We start from the raw sequence: 12,027 nt of genomic DNA, 5'->3' as shown, positions 1-12,027 counted from the left end.
TAAAGTAGACCTGTGCTGCAGGAGTGGTCCACCAACAAAACTCTGAGGTGTTAATCGGTAAACACAGGAAGCATTTCATTGCATTTATTGCGGCTGATGCTGCTGTGGTCAGTTACTGGATATAGAAACAATGACGTCCATCTAACTTTTAAATGGTATATTGAGTCAGGTTCAGTTTTTTCTGCTGTCTAGTTTGGGTTGAAGTTCAGATAAGACAAAACAATTCTGTTGTAGCAGTAATAATAATAATAATAATAATAATATAAAGAAAAAAATCATAGTGTTAATATGTAAATTCAGACCGTAACCAAGAAATATATGGAAAAGTTAGATTTTATTGAATAGTGCATTTTATTTTTGCACTACGCTTTACTTTTTCAAACAGTATAAAACAGTCTCAAGATTGCATGTCATTTGATCAGTTCTCAGGAAAAAGCTACGTTGTATTGTCAGTATTCTCAACATGCATTGTGTCGTGTGGGTTTCCTCCTGCAGTCAAAGCACATGCACTTAAGCTAATTAGTGGGCAGGGAACAACCCAGGATGGGGAACCAGCCCAACCCAGGGCACACTCACACACCATTCACTCACACATGCACACCTACAGGCAATTTGGAACATCCAATTCACCTCAGCATGTTTTTGGATTTTGGGGGAAAACTGGAGAACTTGGAGGAAATCTCACAACGACATGAGGAGAACATGCAAACTCCACACATATGGAGCCATGGCAAAGAGTCAAAGCCAGGTCCCAGAGGCGTGAGGCAGCAGTGCTAACCACTGCATCACTGTGCCGCCCCATATATACAATATATAACATTAAACACTGTACGTGACACTACAATGAAACACAGTGATGGCACAATAGACTTTACAATTTACATTTACAAGGGTCCACCATCCCACATGCCCTTTGGGACAAAACGACTACTTATAGTTTTTAAATACTTTTGAAATTCTCTTCCACAATATGTAGCTATTTTTTAACCTATATCTGGAATATTTCCTTGCATGATTAAAAACATTGTTCAGTCAGTCATTGCTTGAACGGGCTGCGATGTGACTCGGCATATAAAAGTTTTATACTTATACAAGATTGTTGTTGTTGTAACAATGTCCGCCTTTTCCATCAAATTACAGTTCAACTGAAATTTAATCCCTCCAATATATTTTCCAGGCAGCACTAATTTACAAGCAATTGCGTGATTGTTACGTTAGAGGACTCCGCTTTTGCAGCCTAATTAGGCCTGTGGCAACTACAAAGTACGACCGCTGCCTCGTAAATCCTCGCAAGTGTCTGCAGTAGAATAGTATGGAAAGCTGGGTCCATGCCTTGCGTTTAATCACTACTTTTTGATACAAGTTATATTTCAGAGTTATGCTGCTTGTCCTTTTCCCCCTATGGAACTGAGGCACATGAATTTCGCTGTATCCTCCTGAACAGCCTACAAGTGACAGTAAAAGTTGAAACAAATAAGCCCGCTTTTCAGCGTTTGCCGTCCCTGCCCGCAAACGCCGGTAAGGATCAGCTACCTGTTCTCCTAACGCCGGTTGCTTTTTTTGCATGAACCTTGCAGCATGACCGCCGTGCTGCAGGGAGCAAATGCACGCATGCATGTATGTCTGTATGCAATGCAACCGCACAAGCAGGACAAACAGCGTGCTCTTCTCCCTTGAACCTGCGTGTCATTGTGAGTCGGGGGGGGGGGGGGGGGGGGGGGTGAGAGAGAGACATCTAAAAATAAAATCTCCCAGGAAAGCCTCATTAGTAGTCCGCTTCTTTCCCCGATCGGCTCATACTGGTTACTCTTTCCCCACCAGTCCCTGCCTGTGTGCGGAGACGAGGCGGCGGTGCATTCTTTGCCGGCGCTTTGGCACTTAAGGTAGGGGAGCCCTTTCGGCGTCAGTCCGGTTATTGTTCAGCTCTCTGACGGCGCTGATCTACGCAGTGCCTGGCAATCTTTCTCTTTTCTTTTCTTTCCCTCCCCCTCTGGCTCTTGCCTTCCGTGGGAACCAAAGTGGGGATTGAGGCACCTTAATTGCAGATCGCCTGCAGAATGCTGATGCGCGGTGTCTGCATGTGTTTCTATTTGCTTCCCCATCCTCGGCTTTTCTACGGGAAAAAAATGCTTGCTGTTGCTTTTAATCTTCAGCGTGGAAGCAGGAATAGTAGCTACTGTGGTGAAAGTTTAACCGAACTACTGGGAACTTTAGTTTGTTAAGACCGACTTGTTCGTGTAGTTAGTTTTTTAAACTTATGCTTTGTGCAAACCATACTGTTAGTTAAAAATAATAATAAAGAAGAACATTGTAAGGTGTTACAGCCAACATATTCCTTGCCGAGTCTATATTTATAGATTCTGAGATTGTTGGAGGTGTACAGTATAAGGGTTTAAAATGCCTGGAGATCTTGCAGTGCCAAAGATTAATTTGCAGAGTGCATCTGGTCGGATTGGAATAAATTAGAAAAGGCTATGAATGCATAATCAAAATTTTCTTCTTTCTGTTTATAAATGTAGTTTATTAAACTTCTGATGCATTTAAAATATATATTTCCACGTTTATTCTACAGAAAGTCCAGCCACTGGTGAAACTGCTAAATGTCCTGTTGGTTTATTTATTGTTAATAAAAAATATTTTCCATTTGTGGTAGTAAACAGCGATGCTATTAACCACCAAAATAGCTTCAATAAAACGATCATAGCCATCGATTACGGCCGTCCTAGTTCTCCCTGTCGTGAAGGCGCTAACACCATACTGACATTTCTTAACATATTTATTTTAAAAGAGATAGAAGTGTTTATACTTTGTATGCAGCTATGGTGGTATTAGTTTTATTAATAGTCTCAGTACTATTAAATAGCAGTTGATTAAAGAATGTTGTCTAGACAGTTAAAAAGAATATTTTTGTATTCGTTATATTTACTTAATAATGACTAAAAAGTGACTGGCACAGAGCAGGTTTTGTCCTGAACATAAGAATTACTACAACCGAAATTAAGAGCTTGATGACTCCTGAAAAAGCTAAATCATATTCCTTTCAATATCGATGCATTATTATCAATTATTAATAATAATTGCACGCAGATTCGCTTGTATCCTAAATAAAGATGATGTTTGATAAACGGTTCTGGTTAAAGAGATGTTCGGCTCTTTAATGATCTTAGACAACATATATCGATAATAAAGGGTATTCACAAGAGATTCACCAGTCCCAAACATGTCTTCCTCTGCCTTTTAATGGATGTTAAATGGGGTTCCATGTTTGCATCTATCAAACATCCTTATTTTTAGTAAATTTCTATAAATGTTCCAATAATAATTGATTGCTGTAAACATGCACAAATAACATTTCCATGTCCTGTGACAATTAGGCTATGGTATGAAATATGAGGAAAAAAATCAACACGTGTTCCTAACACGTGGTACTACGTTGCAGTATAAGTTGCATAATTTTTAAATAAATTATATCATTGTTTTGTCAGCTGTTCTACTTATTGAAAGGTGTTAGTATACTGGGAAGATCGGGTGAGATGTGGTTTTGTTTTCATCATATAGCCCCAACTGAAAAGATATAAATAACTTTAAAACACTAAAAAAATGTTTAACCCTTGCACAATAAAGTGATGTTGTACAATGAACATGTAGTATGGCTGTCTACTGTATCTAGTCAGGTTTTATTATGTAAATGGATAATGGATCTGAACTTGTTAATGTTTGCACGTTGACCTTTCATAAAAGTAATTAAGGAGCTGGACTTGGAATCGTTTTAAATCACGCTGACACCGTTTTTGGACAGTTTGCTACTGGGCAGAGTTAAATGGGGTTTCGTTTTTGATTGGGGTGGAGAGGTTAGGTCTCAGACACGTAATATTAAACTGCTGGTTAATGTGAACGATAATATGAACATCATTCATCGGGACCTAAAAGATGGGAAAATTGTTCCCAGCTGTTACTTTGCGCCTTATGAAAGGGTAAAGGCTCAATGCAGTTTTTTTTTAAATTTATTTTCATTGTTTTACTTTTTATGACAAAAAATGACTGAAGTATCAAATGAATGATTCTCAAGGTGCCGGACCCCCAGTTTTGTACATTCTCATAAATATGCAGCCGGGGGCACAAACGGCTCCTGACCAGTCTGACATCCCCGACCTCGTGCAGTTAAGGGTGTCACCCCTCATACACTTGGATACTGACTTGCTTGGTGAGAGACAATCCTGAGGTTTTAAACTTAGAGGATGCTGGTATTGTTTATCTAGGTATGATACTGAGTAGAATAAATAATCAAGGCACATGCAGCACTGCTGCGGGGGTGGCATGGTGGTGCAGTGGTTTGCACTGTTGCCTCACACCTCTGGGACCCGGGTTCGAGTCTCGAGTTCGAGTTTGCATGTTCTCCCCATGTCATTGTGGGGTTTTCTCCGGGTACTCTGGAGGAGTAGACATTGGACTAATTGGACTTGCTAAATTGCGTAGGTGTGCATGTGTGAGTGAATGGTGTGTGAGTGTGCCCTGTGATGGGCTGGCCCCCCATCCTGGGTTGTTCCCTGCCTCGTGCCCATTGCTTCCGGGATAGGCTCCGGACCCCCCGCGGATAAGCGGTTTGGAAAATGGATGGAAGGATGTTATAATATGACCTCATAATACTGTGTACTATGAGTATTCCTCCGAAGTAATCTGCCTGCGGATACTTCCTGTGTTGCTCACTGGAGGACTGACTGCAGTGGGACGAGATAACACCACCCAATGAATCATCATGTCAGACGCTGAAACAGTCAGCAATATAATTAAGTTGAACCTGAACTTGTACAGTTTAGTTGAACGTTATAGGTTTTGGTGTAACAGATCTATGTTATCTATACTAGATAGGAACAGGTATTATAGATACCTGACAGTAAGACTATCTAAGTCCTCTGTTTTCTGCTTTCATTTAATGTAAGATGAACGTGGCTGGGCTTATCCTCTGGGACTTTACAATATCCCACGCTGAGGACAGAGTATTTGTGTTACAATGGCATCTTGGCATAATGTGTCATTTAAATCATTGCCGCTCTACTTAACGTACCAGAGCCTGTTAAGCTTCAGCAGGGTGACATGACCTGAGAAGGATGAATATGAGAGACCCTGCACAGGATGAAACCTAAAGCCTTTTTGCTAAATGTTCAGGTAGCTGTGCTTCGCAGTTTAAAGTCGTTTGTGGGTATCTGTGTTACTTTGTATTTTCATAGAGCATTCACTAGTGATCAGTCAGCTCCCAGTGCTGAACAGTCCTGAAGGTTATTTGTTCACGTCCCAGTCGCCTGCATATTTAGCTTGAATTTCTCATCTGAAATAATTTCAGTGCTGCTTTGGAGACCTATATCACTATTAGACTTAGGCTTGAGTTGGTTTGACCAGTGATGTTAATGATGAATTCCCTTTACGTGTTAAAGATGTACGCAGGGGAATAGGGAGAGGTAAGCGTGGTGAATATATTTCTTGTCATGCTGGTGTTAAGCATGTGTCTTTGGCTCATTACCTCGGGTTTCTTTTTAATGCTCCTTGTTGAATTTTCACGGCTTAACAAGAAAAGCTTCCCGCCGTGCAATTTACTAAAGGTGACACGAGGATGGACACGATGGCGTTGTTTTAATCACGTTCCCCGTGGATCGTGCGCCGATCTTGCCCACGTCAACCGTTGAAGGCACTGAGGCGTGAGTTAGACCTGATTGAGGAACGGGGTGGGATGGACGAGCGTCCAGAGAGCGGATACTGATGCACCTTCACGCGCGGCGGTTAAGACTGCAGACAGGGACGTGCCGTGGGGGTCTTCTGCGGACAAGCGAGAGAGGAGTGAGGAGGAGAGACGGCTCAGAGCCCGAGCTTTCAGCGGTTTATACTTAACTTTTTTTTTAGTTAAAAATATGTTTTAACATGTATTCAAATATTCACACTTGCAAACTGAAGTAGTCGATCGACAATGCATTTTAAAATAAACATTTCTATGTATATAACCCTGTCTTATTCAGATTTTGTCTTAAATACAATGGCATAGACATGAAATGTGTCATTTATGGAGAATGGAAGAATCCTTTGACAGTGCCAGAGCGGTAAACAAAGAGTAAATGCGGGTCTGAAGGTCTTTCATAGGTACTTGGAGAACGTCTGGAAGGGATACACTGTGCCCCGACGTTCAGTTTTGTGTCGGAAGCAGCTGAGGATATCAAATGAGAAATGTCAGTATCGTGGGTGTTTCTTTTAGGGGGAACAAAAGTAAACACTGTCCTGATAGACTCGCCTGCATTATTTGTAAGTATAGTGGGACCCCCAGTATCCAAGGTTTCAGTAGCTGTTGTTTCGGTTATCTGGGGAAAAAAGTTTAAAATTTCCAGAATCTGGTTATAAAAACCATTATTTTCATTACACCATCATAACTTTATATTTTTCATTGCTATGCCACCTCTTGAGAATTGGGCTAAAACGTTAAAATCCTCTTAATTTGAAAGAGTAAAAGTACAGTAATGTACAGTACAGTATTATAACGTACAATGTTATTACTGTATTTGGGGGTGATATCTTATGTACGTAATTTATTAATTAAACTTGTCATGCATGTTGGCCTACATAAATATTTAGTTTTACTTGTGGATATATGTCTTATATTGCGTTTAATTAGTTTCAAAACACGCGCACATAAAAACCACAGGAAACGCATCCTCACTACGCGCTCGCTTGGCAGGTTGAATTCTGAGACCATGGGGGCGCGAACAGTGGCTGATTTTCAACTTACTTAGTTTGTCACTTTGAATCCTACGACTGGCTGTTTGCTTTGGAAGATGATGATGATGATCACTGACCAGTCTATGAGAATACCATTGGCACGATGTCGGGGTGAGGAAGTATTGCACTTATTTAACATCTTTCCACATTCGAGATGATAATCGGAATCAGACATGTTTGTGTACATAATTAAAACGGCGCTTAAAATTCAGCGCCCAATTGCGGGAATTTCTCGCTTCGTCTTAATGTATATAAAAGTCACTCCAGAATTCGCTACTGCACAGAGAACATACGCGCGCCTGCCTTTTACAGGCGCGAGTTTTGATACTAATTAAACGTCACAGTCTTATGCTAGATTTAGTAGGCATAGAGCAGATTTTGTTTACACGGGAAGATGCTAGTCTGATGGCCATCTCGGAATGGTTATGAATGTCAGTACTATGTTGCTGAATAATTCTTACCGCTAGTACCAACAACTGGGTAAGTCATGTCATGCAGAATGTGTGACTTTCACTTAACAGCACTCATCTACACAGAAATGCATGTAGCTGTGTGGGGAATTATACACAAATGAAAGGAATATAGTTTTAACATTCACATCAATCTAAGTGTGTGTGAATTTTAATATTTTTTGTTTTTTTTTTTCTGGTAAAAAATCCACACTATATATAAAGTTACATAAACAACATATGGTACATAAACATCGTACGGTATATTGGACAAAATTAACAATTTGCATTATACGCTGAAAGTGACATTCCAGTACATGTTAAGATTAAACGTGAAAACCTATGTGAAGAAAATGAGCTGGTCTGCAAAAAAAAAAAAAAAAAAAAAAAACATATTACGCGCAAAAACATGCTGACTATTGAATACATAGGCAAAGTGCACCTATGGAAATTCAAAATGTGGTTAAAGGTTAATTTTAAGGCTAAAAAGACATATTTTGTGTCTGGCATATAGGTTAATGAGGTAATACTAATACTTCTGAATGTTAAACAATACCCAATGTTTAGGAAATTGACAGTGCTCTGCACTGACGACGGGGCTCACGGATGCTTATTCTGGGCTGACAGCTTCAAAGGCTGAGATGAGGGGACAGGGGCTAAGCTGGCATTACTCAGAACACTTTACTTAATTAATCTGTATAGTAGGGTCTAACGAAGAGAGGCATAGCTAAGAATGAGCCTTCTTAAGGCATGCAACTGAGCGCTGAGTGGTCCTATTAAAAAATGAGAATGTCAAGCATGTGGTTAGCTTAGTCCACACTAGAACACTTAGTTGGTGCTAGACTAGTGTGTCACATTACCCAATGAACCACAACCTTACAGCCATGACATCATCATCACATTATCCAATGAGCCACGTCCTTACAGCCATGACATCATCATCACATTAACCAATGTGGCACATCCTTACAGCCATGACATCATCATTCTTTTCTTTCCTTGCTCCAGGTAAATTGTAGAACAAAATCCATTTTTAGTGTGCTGAAGAACTGGTTTAACATGAACATTTCAACAGGGAAAGAAAGATGCGGAGCAAGGCTAAAGGCTATCCCCAGCGTGTGTTAGGAGTAAGGGAGTGTGTGTCCTTCAGAGTTACAGTCAAAAGTCAAGGCTACCCGGGAGTGTGCTAGGAATGAGCAAGCGAGTGAGAGTCCCAGTCAATTCTGCCGTGAATCCTATTGAGGGTCTGTGCAAAGACTTGAAACCAGCTGTGCACAAGGCATCCCTAAGCAACTTGAGCAAGCCTGAGCAATTTTGCCAGGAGGAACGGTCAAAAATAGCAGCTGTTGATGTTTGGAACTTTTACAGCAAGTGCAGAAAATAATTGCAAAGAATGCACTCTGAGAATTTATATAAATCCAAGCTTGCATCATCGCATGTATCAAAATTTCATTTGGGTAACAATGATTTGTTTTAAAATATTATTGGTCGCGTTTACTTTAAATACATGTCATCCCTTCAACCTCTCTGACATTCACTCCCAAAATAACCTTATCTCAAAACAAGGCAAATGATTTTCCTTGCATGTACAAACAACTCAATACTTATTGGTGAAATTGAACATTAAAACGTCCAACAGTCTTGTGTGAGGACCTGCTGAAATTGCAAATGCAGCAGCCCCGATGGCAGCTGGATTCTTCCCCTGCTGTGATTGACAAGACTCTGACACCAGTCTGTGGGTACCAGCTCCCATCAGGTTTGCGTAGCTGAGAGACAGATATAGGTTGACATGTATTCCCGTAAGGGATCTGTTCCACTCTTTGAAGCCAATTAGGAAGCTACGCTGTATTTCCCAGTTAGCTTTGCAGGCTTGGAATTCAGATTTTAAATCAGATAATTATTTATACTTCCACTTTTCAGTAAATGAGGGGTGATTATGTAAGGAAAAGGCACAAACCGCAGTGGTCAGACCAAGCTGTTTAATTTGAAATGGATTAGCCCATCTATGCATTTCTTTGTCTGGGCTATTTATGTGGCTGTGTCTTTGGCTAGTTACTTGGCTTTTTATTTTTTTTTTATTTAGTTTACAACCATCCATTGATTTTCTGTACCCGCTTGTCATATGTACTTTAGGTCTTATTCCCTGCCTCGCACTCATGGTCTCCCGAATAGGCTCCTCCCTGCAACCCTGAATAGGATAAGAAAATGGATGGAATATATATTAAATACACACACACAGACACACACACACACACACACACAATTACACTTTTTAGTGTGAGGGGGGCAGATCTGATGGTATGTTGCTGATGTTTTCAGTTTCAGGTAACTAATTTTAAAGTAGGATAATCACAATCAGGTATTAGCAGTGGTAATACCGTGCCATAACAGCTTCGGTTGCTGACTGGGTAGTAACAATGCTGGTCTGAAGCCCAACCCTCTGGCTACGTTACACATGTCTTGTATTCCACTGCCAGCCCACCTGTTTCGAGCATAATGACGTGTCTTCAAAAAGCTAAAGATGGCTTGGTAGGTGTAGAGTAGAGCAGGATGTGCGGAGTGCCTGGGGGTCCAGGAGACAGACTTGGATGATTTACAGATTTAAATAATGTCACGGTGTTATCACACTGTCATCTAACCCTAGCTTACATTTGGACAACTTGCCTTTGATTTAGCCTTTCTATTTCGCAGCTTCAATATTTCTGACAACATTGATTTCAGTGGGTTTTTTTAAGGTCTTGAGATAAAAGCTCCCTTCTGCAGGACGGCCTGATGTGTCACCTCCCCAAAGTCTCACTCTGCATTGATTTCTAGGGTTCAATTTGGGCCCAATCAGTGGATTGCCCAGGTCCCAGAAACCTTTAGGTGACCCAGTCCATGAGATTTGGTTTATCCCACTTTGCGTTTGAGCGGAAAAGGAAATTATAACATCGCCTCTCACTGCACCTCTTCTTAATCCCCAGTTTCTGTACCTAGGAGTGGGCTTTGGTAAATCGACCAGCATATTGCATGTGTATGCAAGTATAGGTTGTTCCATTCATCAAAATGTCACCGTTGATGGTGTGCTAAATTAGCCATGTGTTTTCTCCACCAGACCTTTGCTAATAAATCCACCTCTAAGCGAGGCTGTTTTGTGGGGCCTGCTCTGTAACCTTGGCTTTTCCACTGTATGACAGCGTACGTCGCTTTGTAATTTCTCACCTTACATGCTGCCCGATGCCCTGCACACGTGCATTTCTGTAGGGCGTGCATTTCACTCACCGCACGTCGTCTTACAGATCACAATAAATAAAATTTATCTGATCAGTCGAAGCAGACTGGCACCATCAATCCCAAAGCTATTGTTGAAGTACCTCCCAAATGTTGCTGGGAGGTTTGTTTGTAATTCTCCCTGTGTACACTAGGTGGTGCATGTCATTAATTGGGTCTTACAGGTACCTAGGCAGTCAATGGGAATGTTATGGCTAGGTGTTTGACCTCTACGTTACGCTATGCTACGCTACACTATCGTCACTGCCTACACTGTGTTTGTACTCTGATGCCTCGCCATTATTCTTGTGGATGAACTTCACTTGGTAGAATAAATGTACCACTTGTTTACAAGCGAAAACCTGTCTGCAGGCTCCTTTCTAAAACAGTGGTATGTCTATAGCATGTGACATCAGTGAGACTAATAATATCTAAGTCTATAGCAGCCAGGTCATTCCTGGGGCCAGATCACCTTAGTAGTTCAGTTAGACCAAACTCCTTTAAAAGCTATTGTGTAGTCATTTCCATCCATCCATCCATCCAATTTTCTGCAACTGCTTATCCTATTTAGGGTCGCGATTGGTCCAGAGTCTATCCTGGGCGCAAGGCATGGAACAACCCAGGATGGGTCACCATCCCATCGCAGGGCACACTCACACACCATTCACTCACACACCATTCACTCACACATGCACACTTATAGGTCATCTGATAACTCCCATTAACCTCAACATAGTTTTGGACTGTGGGGGACACCAGAATACCTGGATAAAACCGCACAGCAACACGGGGAGAACCTGCAAACTCCACACACATGGAGCCATGGCGGAGACTAGAACCCAAGTCCCAGTGGTGTGATGCGACAGTGTTAACCACGGTGCCACCATGTGACCTCTGTAGATAAATAATTAATAATTTTTAATCACTATCATGTAGTAATCGGTTTTGCTTTGTTGGTACAAGTCACATAAATCAAATGAAAGAAAATACTCAACTGATTCCATATTTTTAAAACAGGCCATTGTACTAATTGAAAATGAGTAATGTTGGAAGATTTCTACCCCGCAAACTCTTCCTCTATTCAGTAATCATCAAAAAAACAGCAAACGATCCAATCCTGACGTTTGGCCGGTTTGATTCTGTTGCTCCATGTAATGTTTCTCCCCTAATTAATGGCTGGCAAACCATATGGGAAATAACATCCACTTTGCACGAGACAGAGCACAAACAAAACTAGGTAACTGGCAGGAGATTTGTCGCACACTCTGAGTGCCACCATGTCCCCCCCCCCCCCCCCCCCAGACACGGAGCCAGAGCTGCGATGGTGTGAAAGGCCTAGGACAGACACCTGCAGGATATCGGCATGAAATAAATCAATAAAACGATAACGTGGCTAGTGTTGCCAGGCACTGGAAATGGTGGCAACATTGACAGTCACTAATATGGCGGGAATTATAAAATATGTTATACTTACAATTGGGTGGATAGTAACAATCCATTATGAAATGATAAACGTCATAAATGCTTATTATTATCAAACACACAGATACAGATATATGTACAGAAAGCT

The 12,027-nt window shown here is 41.1% G+C and overlaps 1 long non-coding RNA gene across 1 annotated transcript in view; it reads left to right on the top strand.

The window, feature by feature from the left end:
• Positions 1–1,793: 1,793 nt before the first annotated feature.
• The window catches only part of LOC125750039 (uncharacterized), a 66,399-nt gene continuing 56,165 nt past the window's right edge, over positions 1,794–12,027 (top strand). The window contains exon 1 of the long non-coding RNA XR_007400276.1: positions 1,794–1,883. This is a non-coding gene — a long non-coding RNA (uncharacterized LOC125750039). The remainder of the gene's footprint in view (positions 1,884–12,027) is intronic.

Source organism: Brienomyrus brachyistius, chromosome 10, assembly GCF_023856365.1.
Source record: "Brienomyrus brachyistius isolate T26 chromosome 10, BBRACH_0.4, whole genome shotgun sequence".
Lineage (NCBI taxonomy): Eukaryota > Metazoa > Chordata > Actinopteri > Osteoglossiformes > Mormyridae > Brienomyrus > Brienomyrus brachyistius.
This window is presented reverse-complemented; position numbering and strand designations above follow the sequence as displayed.